Below are 20360 nucleotides of genomic sequence, written 5' to 3' on the forward strand. Positions count from 1 at the left end.
ATAGCTGGGATCCAGGAGAAGTAGCCTGGGCTCCTCTATCGCCCTCCCCAGGGTTTGCTGTCCCAGCAAGAAGAGTCTCCCCCTGGTGGTGGTCTCTAGCCCTCCTTCTCCAGCATCAATGCACCTTTGATCCCAGCAGGTTTATCTTAGTTAGGCAGTGACTTCTTGATGAAGATGGTGGTGGTGGTGGTGGTGGTGGCAGCGATGAATACTCAGTGGGTGGAACATTTGTCGAGATGCCTGTGATATTTGGGACCAGGATACACTGAGTGACTAATGAAGTTCCTATGAAATTCCAAATGCTGTGTGAAACAGAGGTTGATTAAAAAAAAAAAAAATTACAAAAGAAAGAAACAATGACACCAGAAGGCAACAACAGAACTTTGTGGTGTGTCAAGGTGATCAACCAGCCTGAGGTGAAGAGACGCAGCCTCTCAGACCCTCGGTTTCTTCTTCAGCTGTGGGTGGGGCTGGGTAAGACATTTCAGGTTCCTTTGTCTCTCCCCACCTTTTGTTCTCCAGACTCTGGTTCAATAAATACGAGCTGATTCACTGAGGCTTCCTTGCATTGACTGAGGGGCTCAGCTGGGCTCCAGATGCCTGACCTCCTTCCCCAGGAGCATGTCTCCCAGGATCTCAGGGCACACATCCTCCATGGCTTCTCCTGCCTGCCCACTGGGCTCCCATCCAGTAGTTTCCCTCAGACCCTGGAGCCCCCAGGCCCCATGGGATGCACGGGGGTGCCCGTGTCATCTGACTTGGGTTGAGTATGGGGATACTTCTCCTCCAGCCCCAGGGACCAGGATGGACATCGGGCACCCAAGGATGATTGAGAGCAGAGGGCTTGTGTGTAGGTGTGAGAGAGGGTCAGCTGTAAACAGAGGGGCAGAGAGAGAGCACACACCTCACCCAGGTTTCCTTCATGTTTCACCAGGACTCCTGCAGGAGCCTCCCCTCTCCTCTTGGCCAGAGCCTGGACCTCAGAGGGTGAAGACTGAGCTTTGGGACCTTGCTATTTCTTATCATAAAAGAGAATAATTTGTTTTGCTGGAGGTTCACAGGAATATCATGACCTGACATCAAGAAAAGGTTCTGACACCAAGAAGGTTGCAACAACTAACCAGGTCCCTCGCTTACTTTTCTCATAAAAGGGCTTTGCTGAGAGCTTTGGGGAGCTTGGGATTTTAAGGCACGAGCCACCCGTTTCTTTGCATGGCCTTGCAATGAATCTTCTTCGGTTCCAAACTCCAACATTTTGGTATTGTTTGGCCTCACTGTGTGTTGGGAATATGGACTTGCATTCAATAAAACAGGCAGCCCAAAGTATTCTGTTGGAGCCTGTGGTCCCTCGAAGGCAGAGGTGGACGCCAGGCTCAATCCATCTCCGGAGGCAGGACTGAGGGGCTGGGGAGAGTGGGCAGGAAGGAGGGAAGGCCCATACAAGGCCATGCTCTGACCTGGTCACCCATCTGGGCTTGCACCTGCCACGATCTTCTGAGGAGCCTTCATGGAATGGCCTCAGGCTCCTCCAGTCCAGGGAGGAAAGGGGAGCATCTGGGTGTTGCTCTCACCCTCACGGGCCTGCTCCATGGGGCACCAACTTTCTGTTTCCTTGTGGAGCATGTGAGCACCTAACAGGCTCCCATCCCATCATGACCCCTGTCTCAGGTGAGATTCCTGTGGTTCTGAGCAACAGAAACTGCATCTGGCTAAGTGAGCACAGAAGAGGGCCCACTGGAGGGAACCGGGGCAGGTCAGAGAAAGGAAAGAAGCCCCCAAACCTGCACAGTTCAGGAAGGACAGGAAGCAGGTCTGGGCCCCCTCCAGGAGCTCACGGTCTGTCCCCTGAGGCCCTTGCCAGCAGCGGGGCTTAGGTCCTGGCACCTAGAATCTCAGAGTCAAAATCCCAGGACACAGGAGAGCTTGGCTTGGGAGACTGTATTCTTGGACCAGTAGGTCAGGCTGAAGGATGAGAAGGATGAACGGGTAATAAGGACCTGGACCCTGCGGGAAAGTCTCAGGTCAAGAGGCTCCAGATTGAGTGCTTCCTGGATGCACACGTGCCCTCTTCTCCGACCAACAAAATGACTCTCCTCACCCTGTTCTGGGTCCAAGCAACCCACACGCGACAGTAAGTGCACCACCTTCTCATCCGGTTCGGACTGTTCGTGTTCATGGGGTTCTTGCGGAATGAATGTTTTGGCCACCTGATGTGAAGAGGCGAGTCACTGGAAAAGAGCCTGATGCTGGGGAAGGCTGAGGATTGCTGGCAATTCTGGGCTCTGTCCTTGGGGTTTTTTCAGGCCAGAAGAGTAGCAGACTTATCAGAATCTCAGTCACTTCTATCCATCCAAGAACTGCAGCTGCCTTCAAGGGAAATCCACAAAAAATGACTGTCTCATCCTTTGCCCATCATTCAATCTATGTTGACTCTCCTCAAAGTCTTCCTGTTCTGCTTCTCCTGAGCCCTCACGTGGCGGTTCTGCACTCTGCACTTTTGTGTTTTGTACTTTGTACCAGGTCTAGAGTGTGTGGTTGTTGCCTGCAGGAGAGTCTGCTTGTCAGGAGCTTGTCTGAAATGATTTTTGAGCCTTACTTCTTTCGCTGACCTGTTGTGTGATCTGGAAGAAGTCGCATCCCTGCCTTTGCCTGTTTCCCTATCTACATAATAAAATAGTAACTCTGCCCCTCTTCAGAAGAATCACATGATAAAAAAGTAAATGAATTGCAAATGGCCAAGTGCTCTTCTGATAGAATCATACCCTTCGCTCCTCCTGTCCTTCCACAGGCTCTCCAGGGTCCAGGGTGCCCCATGACCTCTATCCTAGGGAAGCAGGCCCTTACGGGGAGGGAGAACTTGGACCTCGGTGTTTCAGCCCCCCTCCCACCCCCTTCCCCTTGGACATAAATCAGGATGGTGAAGATCCCAACTTTAGAGTCAGACCTGGGCTTCTATTTTACTTTATATCTCTGAGATCTCAGATAAGCTGTTTCCCTTTCCTTGATGAACAAGGCTGCCCTTTGCCTCCCCATTGATGGGGAACCCTTCTCTTGACACAGTGCTATTCACATGCCTCGTGTGGTTCTCGCCCTCTGCTTCCACATCAGGCCTGGCAACACTTATCCTCCTGCGCTTTGCTCATCTGGCTCCTAAGTATGTTAGGTCACTCTTGACTTTGAACTGCCTCTTTTAAAAAAGCAATCCTGTTTCTCTAGTCACCTCAAGCAATGTTACCTGAGCCTCCATGTCCACTGCCACCTTTGTGAGAAATGCATTTGGGCAGAGACGTCCACAGGTAAGGTCCTTCAGGGCTGAGTTTCTGCATTTCTCTGCAAGTCTGACTCTTTACCTGCCCCTTGCTGGCCCCTACCTGCCCCCTCTTGGCACCCCCCTACTCCCACTCTGCCTTCACCAGGAGGAGGCTGCCCACTGATCATCAGGGCCAACCCCTGCTCCTGGCCCCTCCCCTAGCCTTGGCCTTGCTCCAGGGCTCCATGGTGGCCCCATGGTCAGCAGCCAGCTCTCATCCCCTGGATCGAAGCTCTGTAGCAATGTATACCACATTGGCCAGAGCAAGGTTTTCTTCCAGGCCAGCATGCTGGCCCACCTGGAGGAGGAGTGGGACCTGAAGATCACGGACGTCATCATTGGCTTCCAGGACTGCTGCAGGGGCTACCTGCCAGGAAGTGAGTCCCGGGACCCCCACACCTTGCTCGGGACCCCCAACTCTCCTGTAGCAGAGGGCACTGAGGAAGTGGGGCCTGGGCACCCTCATGTTGGCAAGTGTTCCCCGGGGAGGCCACGTGCCTTTCCCTGCCCCCCTGCTTCCTGGATTTCTGCCAGAGTTTTAAAGTGAGCAGGAGGGAGGGGTGACTGTGCTTAGATTTTCCTTCCAGGAAAGCCCCTGGCCACCGCCTTTCCTCCCTGTGTCCCTCCTGTAGGGGAGACACCCAGAGCTGCTTGTCCCTAGAGGATCCCGAGCTCCAGGGAGAAGGCAACCTTAAGTCTTGACAGCTCCTGTGGGGTCAGGGGCAGGCTTGTGCAGGACAGCAGGAGGGGCAGCTGCACGTTTGCCCCTTGACCCCTCTGTGTCAGTGCTTCCAGCCTGAGCCCTGAGTGCTGGGGTGAAAGCGTGAGAGTGTGATGTTTGGATAGATGGACGTTTGCAGGACATGAGCTGCTGATATTCTTCTGCCCAACAACAGTGGTTTTCTGAGTTGCTTGACGAAAGCCCCCGCCTCTCCCCGGACCATGGCTGCCTTATCTGCAAAATTAGATCAAATTCCTGGCCTTTGTTATGGGTGATTGTAAGACCAAATTGCAGTGTGTGGTCCTCAGGGAATAACACCCATCACTCTTCTGTCTGTCCCTCAAAACCTGGGAGGAGGTGACCATGATGGCCAAGGGATATCTTCTAGAATGAAGCAACCCAATGGAAGGTCAGGCTGGCCTCGGTGAAGGGCATAGGCCCATTGCAGCCTCTTCTGCTTGGGGGCAAAAAAGAAAAAGTCCAACAGCAGTTGAGTTGCAAGACTCTCAGGCTGAGTTACATTTTCTTCTCCATTTCTTTGTAAAACAGAGCCAACACTCCTAGAGCTGATGTGAGATTCAACAGGAAAGGCGTAGACGGTGCAGGCACAGCGCCTGGCACTTGCTCAGCCCCGTCCACAGAGGCTCTTTGCTCAGGAACCAAACGGAGGCAGGGCCAGCTCTCTGTTGTAGACTTCTCTGAGTCGCCAGGACAGTGGTTTTCTGATAAAAGTCCTCCATTTGGAGAGAAAATATCAAGTTGTCAGATGGAGATAAGCCAGGGGAGAAAAAGGCAGCGTGCTCTCAGCCCTCCCCATGAACTGCTGCGTCCACCTAATGGCAGTGACCACCAAGGCCAGGGCTCCTCCTGTGGGCTACTGGGACCATAGACACTAGTTCCATCCCCCCCAGCAGGGCTAAGTCAAGAGGGATCTGATCAAAAGGGGTGGGAGGGGCATGGACAGAGTGTCAGAGGAGTGGCCTTGGGCCCCTCACCCAAGTATCATGGGAGCAGAGCAGGGGACTGTGGACTCTACAGAGGAAGGTCCTAGAGGGCTTCTCAGAGGATGTGATGTCAGATTTGGGCTTCGCTGCATGAACACCATCTTCCAGGTGGTTGCAGCAGGTGACCCTAGCAGAAGGTCCTCTGTAAGTAAGTGCCTAGATTCCACATGGATGTGACACTCAGCAGCAGAAGTATGACTAGTATGCAGTGAGCAGGTGGCATTTTCTGGGATTGGGTCACATGCTGGTGGCATGAAGGTGAATAAGGCAAGCAGGCTAGTGAGTGTGGGTGGGTAGAGAAGGCAGAGGGGGCTGGGAAGAAGCCTGTGGGCTGAGGCCAAGGGCCTCATAGTGTGTTGGTGGCAGGTCTTTTTTCAAGGAGCACAGAGCCAGATGAACTGAGCCAAGAATGACCTAGAATGTCAAGACTGGGCTTGTTTCTCTAAGGGGAGCAGTGGAAGGGTGGGAAAAGCCCAGGGTGGGGCCTGGTGAGCAGAATATTTGATGCAAGTGACTCAGAATTGAGAGTGTTCAATTTCCCTTTTCGGTTCTCCGGGTTTATCTGGACCCACAAAATGTGTGGTTTATTGCAGAGACACACAGCTTGTGGCTACACCTGCAATGCTGAGAACAACTGGATCTTGTTCACACTCAGCCAGAGAAGATTCCTGGGTAAGCAGGGACGTAGGACCCCCACCCATCTCCCCATCTTCACAACCATCTGAGAAAAGGATGATTGTCACTAGTTGACAGAAGAAGGAATGGAAGTGCAGAGAGGTGAGATCATGGCCAAGGCAGCAGGTTAAGCAGGGGCAGAGCCTGCATGTGGAGGCAGGTGTGCTTGGCAGCTTCCTCCCACCCCTGGGCCCCTGGACAGTGCAGAGGGAGGGCGACACCTGCTCAGGTGGGCTCCACTTGGAAGATGGGCTCCTGAGATGAGAGCTGACACCCCAGAAGATGTATGTTGAAGGTGCTCAGCCCTTTGGGAAACTGGAAGAAACAGAGGGGGTGGAGGAGGAAAGAGGAGTCAGAGCCTCTCCTGCTGTGGCCTGGCCACCTTGAGGCTGCCCGCAGGTGCTGCACTGCAGCTGATGGAGGAAAGGGTTCCTCTTGAAATACAAGGAATCCAGGTTTATCATCACCTTGTCTCTTGAATGCCTGCTCAGTGCCAGTCTCTGCGGGGGCATCTGAGGCCTGAGAGGAGAGGAACAGGAGAGCAAGTGGGGAGATGCAGGGCTTGCTACACAATGCCTACATTATGATCTCGGTTTTATAATTTTAAGACAAAAAGTCAAGCTGTGAACACATCAGTGTAACAGGAGTGACACAGGCTTTGATGTATGTGTTTTACAGGCAAGGACAATGCTGGAAACTTTTGGGTTACTAAAACCATGCTCCCCCTCTCACATATCCATGTCAGAAAGTCAGAGTGGGCCTCCACTCTGCCCATGGAAAGCCGTGTGACCCTGGGCAAGTCACCTCCCCTGGAATTGTTTCTTCAGTTTCTTACTCAAATTTTATATATATATATATATATATATATATATATATATATATTTTTTTTTTTTTAGTGTGTCAGGTCCTAGTTGAAACAAATGGGGTGAGTTGCTCCACAGCATGTGGGATCTTAGTTCCTTGACCAGAGAGCAAACTCGTGTGCCCTACATTGCAAGGCGATTTAACCACTGAACCACCAGGGAAGTCCCTGTTACTCAAATTTTAAAAACTGGTTTCAGTCTTCTTCTGTGGGTTTTAGGCTCTGTCTTGTGGATTTCCCCCTTGTTGACTCTAGATATTGCAAACAGTGTCTGCTGGTCTCTCCTTGTAATCTGACCTGGTTTATGGTGTCTTTTGCATCTTTTAATATTTAGACGACAAATAAATCAGACTTTTCTTTATGGCTTATGGGATTTGTGTCTTGACTAGAAAGGTTTCCTCAGTCAATCTTATTTTTAACATTTTTTTTTCTAGGGCCTTCGTAGTGTTTTCTTTCTGGCTTACATTTAGATCTCTTTGGGACTTGGTGATTGATTGATTAGAAGCTTTTTCTTTCTTCCTCTTCCTCCTCCTCCTTCCCCTTTCTCCTTTTCTCCTTCTCTTTCAAGCAGGGCATATTTAATAGTTACTTTTCTCAGTCAAGGTCTTCCCAGGTGGCGCTCTTGGTAAAGAACTCGCCTGTGAATGCAGGAGACATGAGAGACATGGATTCAATTCCTGGGTCGGGAAGATCCCCTGATGAAGGACAAGGCAACCCACTCCAGTGCTCAGTCAAAAAGGAGCACACCTTTTCTTGTGTCTTCAAACCAGCCTTCATGGCAGTCAGGGTATGACTCCACTCTCTTCCCTCAAAGTCCCCAGCAGCAGTAAGGGAACAGAGAGCAAGAGGCTGGAGGGAGCTGGGCCCCACAGCCACGCTTGGCCCTGGATTACAATATGGGGCATTCTCTGTTAGTCTCTAATAGGCCACTTCCTGGAAAGGATGTTTCTGGGAAACAGGAGGACTTTGGAGAAGCCTGTCCCAGGCTTTGGAATGTCTGAATCAAGGGTCAGGCATGTATCAGATTTTAGATAAGTCCTGTGTTTTTCCACAATTCTCTCTTCGTCTCCTCATGTAATAATATCATAGCTGGAGTAAGGAGACATGAGGGAATACAGGTGTTTCCTGCCACCTGAATGTACACCGAAATGCCACCGAAATTTTCCTATGAAAATTTCGCAAATCAAAATGGCATAGAGCATAGACAATCTAGGTCTCACGTCACAGTTTATTGGCAGAGGCTAATCCTTTGGAAAGCAGGGGATGCCTATAAAGGGAATACACTCAGAAATCTGATAATACTGTCTGTCAGAAAGAGCTTTTCATCCAGACAGACAAGGAAAACATATGGAATTACTGCACTGCAGGTAAAACAGGGATTGTGCTGTGTCTTTGAGAAGCTGGTTGTTTTATGACCCCATAAGGGGTCCCTACACCTCATATACTGTTCATGGGGTTCTCAAGGCAAGAATACTGAAGTGGTTTGCCATTCCCTTCTCCAGTGGACCACATTCTATCAGACCTCTCCACCACGACCCTCCTGTCTTGGGTGGCCGCACACAGCATGGCTTAGTTTCATTGAGTTAGACAAGGCTGTGGTCCATGTGATTAGACTGACTAATTTTCTGTGATTATGGTTTCAGTGTGTCTGCCCTCTGATGCCCTCTCGCAACACCTACTGTCTTACTTGGGTTTCTTTTACCTTGGATGTGGGGTATCTCTTCATGGCTGCTCCAGCAAAGCACCACTGCTGCTCCTTACCTTGGACGAGGGGTATCTCCTCATGGCAGCTCCTCCAGACCTTGAACTTGGAGTAGCTCCTCTTGGCCCTCCTGCTCCTGTGCAGCCACCGTGGTGCAGTATGATAGGATACTGAAAGAGGAACTCCCCAGGTTGGTAGGTGTCCAATATGTTACTGGAGATCAGTGGAGAAATAACTCCAGAAAGAATGAAGAAATGGAGCCAGAGCAAAAACAACACCCAGTTGTGGATGTGACTGGTGATAGAAGCAAGGTCAGATGCTGTAAAGAGCAATACTGCATAGGAACCTGGAATGTCAGGTCCATGAATCAAGGCAAATTGAAAGTGGTCAAACAGGAGATGGCAAGAGTGAACGTCGACATTCTAGGAATCTGTGAACTAAAATGGACTGGAATGGGTGAATTTAACTCAGATGACCATTATATCTACTACTGTGGGCAAGAATTCCATAGAAGAAATGGAGTAGCCATCATGGTCAACAAAACAGTCCGAAATGCAGTACTTGGATTGAGTCTCAAAAACGACAGAATGATCTCTGTTCGTTTCCAAGCAAACCACTCAATATCACAGTAATCCAAGGCTATGCCCCAACCAATAATGCTGAAGAAGCTGAAGTTGAACCGTTCTATGAAGACCTACAAGACCTTTTAGAACTAAGACCAAAAACGATGTCCTTTTCATTATAGGGGACTGGAATGCAAAAGTAGGAAGTCAAGAAACACCTGGGGTAACAGGCAAATTTGGCCTAGGAGTACAGAATGAAGCAGGGCAAAGGCTAATAGAGTTTTGCCAAGAGAACTCACTGGTCATAGCAAACACCCTCTTTCAACAACACAAGAGAAGACTCTACTCATGGACATCACCAGAGGGTCAACACCAAAATCAGATTGATTTTATTCTTTGTAGCCAAAGATGGAAAGGCTCAGCAAAAACAAGACTGGGAGCTGACTGTGGCTCAGATCATGAACTCCTTATTGTCAAATTCAGACTTAAATTGAAGAAAGTAGGGAAAACCACCAGACCATTCAGGTATGACCTAAATCAAATCCCTTATGACTATACAGTGGAAGTGAGAAATAGATTTAAGGGACTAGATCTGATAGATAGAGTGCCTGATGAACTATGGACGGAGGTTCATGACATTGTACAGGAGACAGCGATCAAGACCATCCCCTTGGAAAAGAAATGCAAAAAAAGCAAAATAGCTGTCTGGGGAGGCCTTACAAACAGCTGTGAAAAGAAGAGAAGCGAAAAGCAAAGGAGAAAAGGAAAGATATAAGCATTTGAATGCAGAGTTCCAAAGAATAGCAAGGAGAGATAAGAAACCCTTCCTCAGCCATCAGTGCAAAGAAATAGAGGAAAATAACAGAATGGGAAAGACTAGAGATCTCTTGAAGAAAATTAGAGATACCAAGGGAACATTTCATGCAAAGATGGGCTCGATAAAGGACAGAAATGGTATGGACCTAACAGAAGCAGAAGATATTAAGAAGAGGTGGCAAGAATACACAGAAGAACTGTACAAAAAAGAGCTTCACAACCCAGATAATCACGATGTTGTGATCGCTCACCTAGAGCCAGACATCCTGGAATGTGAAATCAAGTGGGCCTTAGAAAGCATCACTACGAACAAAGCTAGTGGAGGTGATGGATTTCCAGTTGAGCTATTTCAAACCCTGAAAGATGATGCTGTGAAAGTGCTGCACTCAATATGCCAGCACATTTGGAAAACTCAGCAGTGTCCACAGGACTGGAAAAGGTCAGTTTTCATTCCAATCCCAAAGAAAGGCAATGCTAAAGAATGCTCAAACTACCTGACAATTGCACTCATCTCACATGCTAGTAAAGTAATGCTCAAAATTCTCCAAGCCAGGCTTCAGCAATACGTGAACCGTGAACTTCCAAATGTTCAAGCTGGTTTTAGAAAAGGCAGAGGAACCAGAGATCAAATTACCAACATCCAATGGATCATGGAAAAAGCAAGAGAGTTCCAGAAAAACATCTATTTCTGCTTTATTGACTATGTCAAAGCCTTTGACTGTGTGGATCACAAGAAACTGTGGAAAATTCTGAAAGAGATGGGAATACCAGACCACCTGACCTGCCTCTTGAGAAATCTATATGCAGGTCAGGAAACAACAGTTAGAACAGGACATGGAACAACACACTGGTTCCAAATAGGAAAAGGAGTATGTCAAGGCTGTATATTGTCACCCTGCTTATTTAACTTATATGCAGAGTATATCATGAGAAACCCTGGACTGGAAGAAACACAAGCTGGAATCAAGATTGCTGGGAGAAATATCAATAACCTCAGATATGCAGATGACACCACTCTTATGGCAGAAAGTGAAGAGGAACTAAAAAGCCTCTTGATGAAAGTGAAAGTGGAAAGTGAAAAAGTTGGCTTAAAGCTCAACATTCAGAAAACTAAGATCATGGCATCTGGGCCCATCACTTCATGGCAAGTAGATGGGGAAACAGTGGCAGACTTTATCTTTTGGGGCTCCAAAACCACTGCAGATGGTGATTGCAACCATGAAATTAAAAGACACTTACTCCTTGGAAGGAAAGTTATGACCAACCTAGATAGCATATTCAAAAGCAGAGACATTACTTTGCCAACAAACGTCCGTCTAGTCAAGGCTATGGTTTTTCCAGTGGTCATGTATGGATGTGAGATTTGGACTATGAAGAAAGCTGAGTGCCAAAGAATTGATGCTTTTGAACTGTGGTGTTGGAGAAGACTCTTGAGAGTCCCTTGGACTGCAAGGAGATCCAACCAGTCCATTCTAAAGATCAGTCCTGGGTGTTCTTTGGAAGGACTGATGCTAAAGCTGGAACTCTAATACTTTGGCCACCTCATGGGAATAGTTGACTCATTGGAAAAAACTCTGATGCTGGGAGGGATTGGGGGCAGGAGGAGAAGGGAATGACAGAGGATGAGATGGCTGGATGGCATCACCGACATGATGGACATAAGTTTGAGTGAACTCCGGGAGTTGCTGATGGACAGGGAGGCCTGGCATGCTGCAATTCATGGGGTTGCAAAGAGTCAGACATGACTGAGCACCTGAACTGAACTGAATGCCTCATATTTTAGCCAGGCTGTATCCAGGAGGGCAGAGGGTGCCCTGCTTGTCCTGGACAGGAGGAGTAGCAGAGAAGAGACAGGGTCCCACTCTTTGAGATCCCACGGACTGCAGCCCACCAGGCTCCTCTGTCCATGGGGGTTTGCCAAGCAAGAATACTGGAGTGAGTTACCATGCCCTCCTCCAGGGGATCTTCCCAACCCAGGGATCAAACCCATGTCTCCCTCATTACAGGTGGATTCTTTTCTGACTGAGCCCCAGGGAAACCAAAATGGGTAACAGAGCTTAAGAATTTGTCCATTTGTGTTGAGAAAAAAATGACCACCAAAAGATTTAATAATATCTCTCTCTTAGGAGATTTATGTCTTGTGCTGCTGCCAGAGTTTCCAGATGTACAGCTTAAAGAGAACTCCAGGAGCAGAGACACAGTACAAAGGATTGGAGTTAACTGGTAGCTATTTCATTCTAAATGCTAACTGGAGAAGTCTGTTTTTAAATATATTTTGTTGTTAATTTTTTTTCTTGACTTCTGTTTCTTGTTGGTTTAGCTCCCCTGTTGTTTCTCCTATCTCCATCTTGGTAATTTTTCCTTGAGAGCCTCCTTTCCTTCTCTGGGGCCTGTGAGCCAGTTGGGTTTTCCTTCCATCAAGCAAGATGAAGGTACAAACCTTCAAGAGAGTGGTGAAGATTAAGTCCCATTCCCAGTGAAACACACACAGAACTTTCTAGAAAGGAGACTGAAGAAAATTAGAGATCAGAGTAGATGAAACAAGGACCTCATTGCCCTTGAGGAAGTATATTCCCTTTCATTTAATTTGGGAATAATAAGATCTGACATAGAAAACAAAAATGCAAGCAAAGTTTTATATAAGAAGAGTGTTGCTTGCACTATTATTTATGTAAAGAATTAGAAACAAGCTAAAGTTCAACAGTCAGTAGAGGACCGTAGAGAGGACTTGGCCCCATCTAGGTTCAGAGCATCCAGGGCAGGGCTGGGCGGACTCCAGGCCCTTGTGGCATAAAGGCTCTTGCAGAAACAAGGAGGGTGTGGGCTGTGGGAGCTGTGTTCCTGATAAAGCAGGAACTTTATCAAGGTAGAGGCTCAAGCCTTCAAGGAAGGAAGATATCATTTGGGAATAAAACGAGTCACTTGCCAACTAACAGCTATCCACAAACAAAATTTTTCTATATTAAAGGGAGTGCAAGCTCAGTCCTTTTTTGTGAACTGTGGACTGTAGCCCACCAGGCTCCTCTGTCCCGGCAAGAATACTGGAGTGGGTTCCAATTCCTCCTCCAGGGGATCTAAGTTCTCAACTCAGGTATCCAATCTGAGTCTCTTGGGTCTTCTGCATTGGCATGCAGATTGTTTACCACTGGGTCACCTGGGAAGCCCACATTAAAGGGAGTAGAGCATAGTCATCACAAACCTGGGATTTGGATGAGAAAGACTTTAGTTCAAGTCCAGGCTCTGGCACCAACATGAAAACTTGGACTAACTGAAGTTCAGGTGAATTTCAGGAGCCTGCATGTCATAGACTCTGGATCAGTATTAGTTATTACTGAAGAATAAAGAAAATGTTCCCAACCTCATGGAATTTCCAGAGTATTCCTTCTATCTGTTCTTGTCTTTGATTTTATTGCTCCTATGACTTCACAGATGGCTGTCTCCTCTCTGATTACCTTTTCCTTGTGCCCCAACAGGACTCTGACTTGGAGAGATCTGGTGGGAGATGAGTGCTATGCTATGCTATGCTATGCTATGCTAAGTCGCTTCAGTCGTGTCCGACTCTGTGCAACCCCATAGACGGCAGCCCACCAGGCTCCGCTGTCCCTGGGATTCTCCAGGCAAGAACACTGGAGTGGGTTGCCATTTCCTTCTCCAATGCATGAAAGAGAAAAGTGAAAGTGAAGTCGCTCAGTCGTGTCCGACTCTTAGCGACCCCATGGACTGCAGCCTACCAGGCTCCTCTGTCCATGGATTTTCCAGGCAAGAGTACTGGAGTGGGGTGCCATTGCCTTTTCTTAACTAGTGGCCAGCAGAGCCCGGGAGACAGCGAACCATGCTGGATTAAGTCCCTGGTGGCACTGGTGGCTGTGGCCGTCCCAGGGGAACCCACCCACATTGCCCCTCACTGCTCTCTGCAGCCACTGCTCACTGGTGATGGAGCCCACCATCTGTTTTCTCATCCCCAAGGGTGAAGCCACACCTCCTTCAAGCCTGATTCAAAGAGCTGAAGGGACATCTCTGAAACCCTGCTGCTGCCACCACGAGCTTTAACATCTACCCGCCAGGTAATTGGCTGCCTCTTCTCTGGATGGTTCCTACTTGTGACCTAGAATTGAGGGTGGTGGTTCCAGGCAGAGTTAACATACAGAGGAATCAAGAACCAAGAAGGGGATGGATATGCATCTTGGAGCCCCCCAGAGGGGCCGCGTGAAGTTCCCCCAATGGGGGTGTGTCCACAGATACTCTTTCCCAGTCCTCTCCTTGGGGAGCCACTTTCAAGGTGCTCACTTCCTCACCCACTGCCCTATAGCAAGTGACTCAGAAGTGAGGCCAGGACAGCCCATGGGGAGGGGGACAGCAGAGGAAGTCCTGAAGGCCAGACGGGGCAGGGAGAGGAGGTCCCCCAGGGTCCCTGGAGCTTCTCCTGCCCTCTCCCTTGGTCTGAGCCTCCTCCTGCTCCCAGACCCTAGGGCATCAACACAGAGACCTTTCCTCCAGCTCTTTCCCTGCTACCCACCCAGCTGCTCTGCAAGGGTCAGCAGATCCTGAACCCCCATCTGGTCTTTTCTTCCTCCCACCTGTGTGACCTGGAGCACAGTTATCTGACCTCACCTATAAAATGGGAATAATATATCCCTTTATTGTTATGAGGATGAAATGTAATGTATGTTCATGGCTTGGGCCAGTGCCTGCCACACAGTAGGTCTGCTTAGGTGTGGTACTGTCCCCTCTACCTGGAATATGTTAGTTCCAGCTGGAAATTTCTCCCCTCCCCCAGAATCACCCCTTCCCCTAGCTGTGTGAGGGCACCTGTACAGTGCTCCCGTAGATAAGCACCTGCTTACCAAGTCATTGCCTCATGCGGGTCCTTTTGATCGCAAATATCCCTGCAGATCCCCAGGTGCTCAGTTATTACCCTGCCCACCCCCTCCCCAATCAATCAGTACACAGATTCAGTGTTCTGGCTTCCCTCCATGTGAGCCCTAGGTTCCTTTCTCCCTCAGAGACCCAGGAAAAAGAGGAAAACTAAGAACACTTCATGTTGCCGAAAAGAGAGAAGGAGAGAGAGAGAGATCTGGTGTCTCTTCTAATAAGGACACCAGTCTTATTGGATTAGGGCCCCATACTTATGACTCATTTTACCATAATTACCACTTTAAAGGCCCTATCTTCAAATACAGTCACCAGGGGGGTAAAGCTTCAACATATGAATTGAGGGGTGGGGTGGGGGAAACAGTTCCATCTGTAACCCCAGGTGATTCCACCAAGAGTACTCGAGGTCATCGCTGCTCGAAAGATGAACTTTAATCACTTGATCCTCAGTACCATTTACCTTCCACCATAATTTCTCCAATTTTCTTTTTTTTCTGTCTAGCGCTCAGAATATTTTTGCTCAACAGAGCAAGGGAAAAACTGCAACAACTGCTTGCTCAAGACAAAGCCTGGGAGAGTTTTGTGGCTGAGGTCAGTTTGTCCAGGTAAAGAGCACAGTGCACCAGGAAGGTCTCCCAGATCCTCAGGCCCAGGGCTGGTTTCCTCCTGGCAGGCACACCTCCTCCTGGCAGGACGCTATGGTGTGGTGGGGCTGAGAATGTTCCTTCTCAAGAATCCAAGAAGAATGTTTCCTCCATGTCATTCACTGCCCATGAATGGCCTCAGACTAAGAAGAGATGAAACCTGTAAGGAGGGAGCAGGTTACGTGGCCTTGGACAAGTTCCTGATCTCCTTGCCATTACTTTCTTCATCTGTTCAGTTTTATTGAGAGGACACTGAGATCATGCATGCAAAGTGCTTTGCATAATGGCTGACACAGAGTATGTGCTAAATTAGTATTAACTTTTAAAATAACCTTGTTGGGAAGAATCAGGGGCCAATGGCCTCCTTCCAGGAGACGAGAACCAAGTAGAACTTCCTTTGTGAAAAGTCAGGAAATCCTGACATCAACATTATTTTGCATTCCCAGGGATTCTGACTTGAGCCCTTTGATTAGGAACTGTATCAACCCTGCAGGATCCTGCTGGCTGATAAGATAGAGAGGCTGGAGAGGAACTGGATGGAGCTGGTGGGGTCCTGGCTCTACTCCTACCCGGCTCTGGGGCTCTGGGCTTATCTTGGAGTCTCAGATCTGTCCTGTGTTCAGTGGGAATAGCAGTTCAATCTGATGGACTATGGTGATGGCCTCAGAGTGAACTGCAGGTTTAGACGTGGAGAACCAAGTACAATCATAAGGACCAGGGAGGCCTGGACCAGGGTCAGACCCAGGGTCAGGGTGGAGCAGAGAGTCCAGGCTGGAGGACTACTAGGCAGGTTTGGGCAGCAGGGCCAGGACTAGAGTGAGGAGAGTGGGCCCCGAGGACACAAACTGAAGGGGCTGTGTCCCTAGCAGAGGTCCCCTGAGTGGGAGGGGGGGACATTTCTTTCTTCCCTGATGGGATCCCCTCATGCTGGGCTGGAGGGCCCTGGGTGGAGGGTCCTGTGGTGGTCATGTTCTCCACACCCTGCCTGGGACCTGGCTTCTCCCTCCATCGGGGACCCTCTTCTAGTCTATGTGGGGCCTCCCTGACAGTGGAAGGCCGTATGGCTCAGGGAGCCCCCCAGGGTCACAGTGAGTGGCTGTGACTGTGTATCATTTGAGGGATTCTGGGGAGCCTCACGCATCCCCAACAAGAGGAAAACACTTCTCCACCAGCTGTGCAAGTGCTGGTCTCTTCAGGCTGAGCCATTCAAATGGGTGTTTCCTAAAGTCTCTTGAATTTTTAGAGGTTCCATAAAGTTGCACATGGCCTTGGGGTGCAGTCAGGTGAAGCTGTCACAGGCAAAGTGTGAGTTAGGCTGGTGACACCTGCAAGGTCAGGGGTGCTGAGCACTGAAAGTTGTCAGAATTCCAGTTATAGTTAATGCACAGTGGGATTCAGGTTCCCATCAGCCACAAGACAGTCTGGATGGGTTTCACACTTCCATTGTTCTCAGGATGAGTTACAGCTAAGGTGGCAGGCTGGTGACCCCTGAGAGGTCAGGGAGCTGGGTGATGGGTCAGGAGTCAGTGAGATGGGCTGGAGAGCCATGGGGAACCAGGACTCAGAGCACATCTCCGGCTTCCCTGTCAGTTGGGGCAGTGGGTGGACCCAGTGACCTTCTGTGAAAGCCAAGGTTGTCAGGCTTGGGGGAGAGCAGATGCCAGGCAAAATAATCATTAAGGGTCCTTCTAGCTCTAAGTTTTGATTAAAAAAAAAAAAATTCTACATACACTGAAGTAGCCAGTCTGCAAAATCAGAGGGCACAGTTCCCCGGACTGTCCTTACGTTTGACACCAATGGTCAATTTCTGGGGTACAAAAAACCACCCTCAGGTTTGAGTTTTCCCTAGAAGGATGCTCAGAGATCACTGAAAGCTTCATGATTCCAGTTTATAACAGGACAGGATTCGGGTTCCCATCAGCCATAGGGCAGTCTGGGCGGGTTTCACTCATGAAGCTTCCATTGTCCTCAGGATGAGTTACTGTCCTGAATTCAGTGTGTGGCAGGACGCACAGCACTGCCCACCAGGGATACTCACCTTGTTTAAAAACAAATTACTGTGACCTGTCATCTCCAGCCCCTCCCCGAGGTCAGACAAGTGCCCTAGAGTCCAGCTCCTCCACAGGTCCGAACTGATGCCACGTGACACAAGGCCCCATTACGTCACTTTGTCAGAATGTCCAGTGGCCAAAGGCCCAGTCAGATGAGGACACTCATATCAGCCAGACTATTCTAGGGGCTTAGGAACCACTTCCCAGTAGCCAAGGCAAAGAACAGGTTGACTCCTCACCACATGCTGAGGCCCTTGAATGAAGGTTTTCTGCTCTAATCCCGCTTCTCTTAGTGTATCTGTGGAGTTCCTACTCTACCAACTCTTTGTAAGTGTTGGTGTTGACCTGCCTCTGAGATGTCTTTGTCGAATGCTGCTCTGAAGTCAAGAGTATCCTAAGATCCTTCATTTATTTTTTCCATGATTGAATAAGTACACAGAGCATCAACAATGTCCAAACATGGCTTCAATGTTGAAAAATTTTTTTAATTTGCAAAATTATTTCCATTTAATTTATACAACAAATTTTCCACTTAATTCATAATCTCTGTGTTTTATGCAAGGTAGACCTTGTTGAGCCTATTTTACAGACAAGCAAATTGTCTTTCTTCATCCTTTGGTGTTCATTGTTACAGGGAAGAGGCAGTTGTACTACATGAATATCTGGGCCAACCGGACAGGAATAGGTGTCTAGAAGAGTTTCCTCCGATTAAACGGGAGCTGGAGAAGAGCATGAAAAAGTTGTGAGATGCGCAGACAATGCTGACAAGGTGCACAGGGACTGCACCATCTCCAAGGTGCAGCCAGTTCCACCGGCATTGCATCTGGCTTCCCGACCATCCTTGGCCTGGTTCTGGCACCCTTTACAGCGGGCATCAGTCTGGGACTCTCAGCCACTGGATTAGGGCTGGGAGCAGCAGCTGCTGTGACAGGCGTGTCCACCAGCATCGTGGAACTCGTAAACACGTCATCAGTAGAAGCCTAACTTGATTTCCACAGCATAGCCCAGAAGATTTCCAGTGGAAAAAGTCTCTACGAAGTGAAAGATTTTAGGAAGCATATCCATGCCATCAGGATGGCCAAAAGCAATCCTCAGTTAGCAGCTGGGCGAGTCCCTGGCCAAAGCACCCAGCTGGTAAGGGCAGCTTTTGGAGCCACGGCTCTTGCAATGACCAGAGGAGCCCACACGTATGGTGGAGTCTCTGCAGGTTTGTTCCTCCTGTTCGACATATGGTCCCTGGTGAAAGATTCACAGGACTTGCCGGGTGGGGCAAAGACAGAGTCTGCTGAGAGACTGAGGGAACGGGCCCAGAAGCTGGAGATGAATCTGGAGGTGCTTACCCAGATATATGAGCGTCTGAAGTAGGCCCTAGTTTGGGCACCCCAGAGCACTGCAGGGACCAGGGACACGTGAGTGGCCAAGCCCCAGAGGCAACTTGCTAGAGGGTAAGATTGCAAAATAAAATTGATGGAGCTGAGTATTAGGAATTTGGTGTTTCTGTAGCTGAGCACAGCAGGGGAGGGGTGCATGCAGGTGATAGATGGAGAGAGAGTAGGAAGGAGCCTGAACTGGGGGGTGCGGGTGTGGGGAGAAACCACTTATTTTGGACTAAAGAAGCCACTGGGGGCAGAATAACGGGAGAGGCACGGGAACAAGTAATGAGACACCAGGAATAGAGAAGGGTTGAAAATGGAAAAAGCCCAAGAGTTAGGACTGCTGGGGTCCAGAAGAAGTAGTAAGGGCTCCTCTATTGCCCTCCCCAGGGTGTGATGCCCCAACAGGAAAGGTTTCTTCCTGGTGATGGTCTCTAGCCCTCCTTCTCCAGCATCAACTCACCTTTGATCCCAGCAGGTTTATCTTAATTAGGCAGTGACTACTCTTTTTTGGTTTTTTATTAAAGCAAAGTTGATTTGCAATATTCTGTTAGTTTCAGGTATACAGCAAAGTGATTCAGTTATACATGTATTTTTTAAAAAATCTATATTCTTTTTAATTTTTTCCCATCACAGGTTAAAAATTTTGAATTCTATCCCCTGTGTATATAGTAGGTCCTTGTTGTTTATTTTGTGTATACTAGTATGCATCAGTTAATCCCATACTAATTTATCCCTCCCCACTTTGGTAACAATAAGGTTGTTTTCTGTAAGTATTTCTGTTTTGTAAGTAAGTTCACTTGAACTCTTTTTTTTTTTTTCTTTTGGCCATGCTAAGCCATTGGTGAGCTCTCAGTTTTCCCAACCAGGGATAAACCTGGGCTACAGTTGTGAAAACACTGAATCCTAACCAAAAGACCGCCAGGGAATTCCGTTAGTATTTTTAACTTTCCACTAATAAGTGATTTCATGTATTTGTCTTTGTCTGACTTACTTCCCTTAGTATCATCAGCTCTGAATCCATACGTGTTGCTACAAAGGGCATTATTTCCTTCTTTTTTATGGCTGAGTACTATTCTATTGTACATAGGTACCACACTGCCTTTACCCATTCTTCTGCTGATGGACACTTAGGTTACTATCATGTCTAGGCTATTGTCAATAGTGTCCTATGGACATTGGGGTGCATGTATCTTTTCAAATTTGAGCTTTCCCCTTTCCAGATATTTACCCTGAAGTGGGATTGGTGGATTATATGATAACTCTATTTTTAGTTTTTCAAGAAACCTCCATACTGTCCTCTGTAGTGACTGTACCAATTTACATTCCCACCAACAGTGTAGGGGGGCTCCCTTTTCTATACATCTTGTCCAGCATTGATTATTTGTAGACATTTAGATAATGCTCCCTCTGATTGGTGTGAGCTGATACCTTATTGTAGTTTTGATTTGCACTTCCCTAATATCTAATGAGGCTGAGCATCTGTTCATGTGCCTCTTGGTCACCCGTATGTCTTCTTTGAAGAAACATCTATGTAGGTCTTCAGGCAGTGACTCCTAAATAATGATGATGGTAATGATGGAAGCAGCAGCTATGATGATGATGACAACACAGTAGATAAGACATTTGACAAGTTGCCAGGGGCTCTTTGGGTCCAGGGAGAAGCAACAGACCAGGGAAGTTCCCACAAAATTCCAAATGTTGTGTGGGAACTGAGGTTGATTAGAAAAAAAGGAAGAAAAATGAAAGCAGTAGACAGCAACAGGT

At 48.3% G+C, this 20360-nt stretch overlaps 1 pseudogene; it reads left to right on the plus strand.

The window, feature by feature from the left end:
* Window positions 1-356: 356 nt before the first annotated feature.
* Window positions 357-19547, plus strand: LOC112441524 (apolipoprotein L2-like; annotated as a pseudogene).
* The last annotated feature ends 813 nt before the right edge of the window (window positions 19548-20360 follow it).

The sequence above is a fragment of the Bos taurus genome, chromosome 5 (genome assembly GCF_002263795.3).
Source record: "Bos taurus isolate L1 Dominette 01449 registration number 42190680 breed Hereford chromosome 5, ARS-UCD2.0, whole genome shotgun sequence".
NCBI classification, from domain to species: Eukaryota; Metazoa; Chordata; class Mammalia; order Artiodactyla; family Bovidae; genus Bos; species Bos taurus.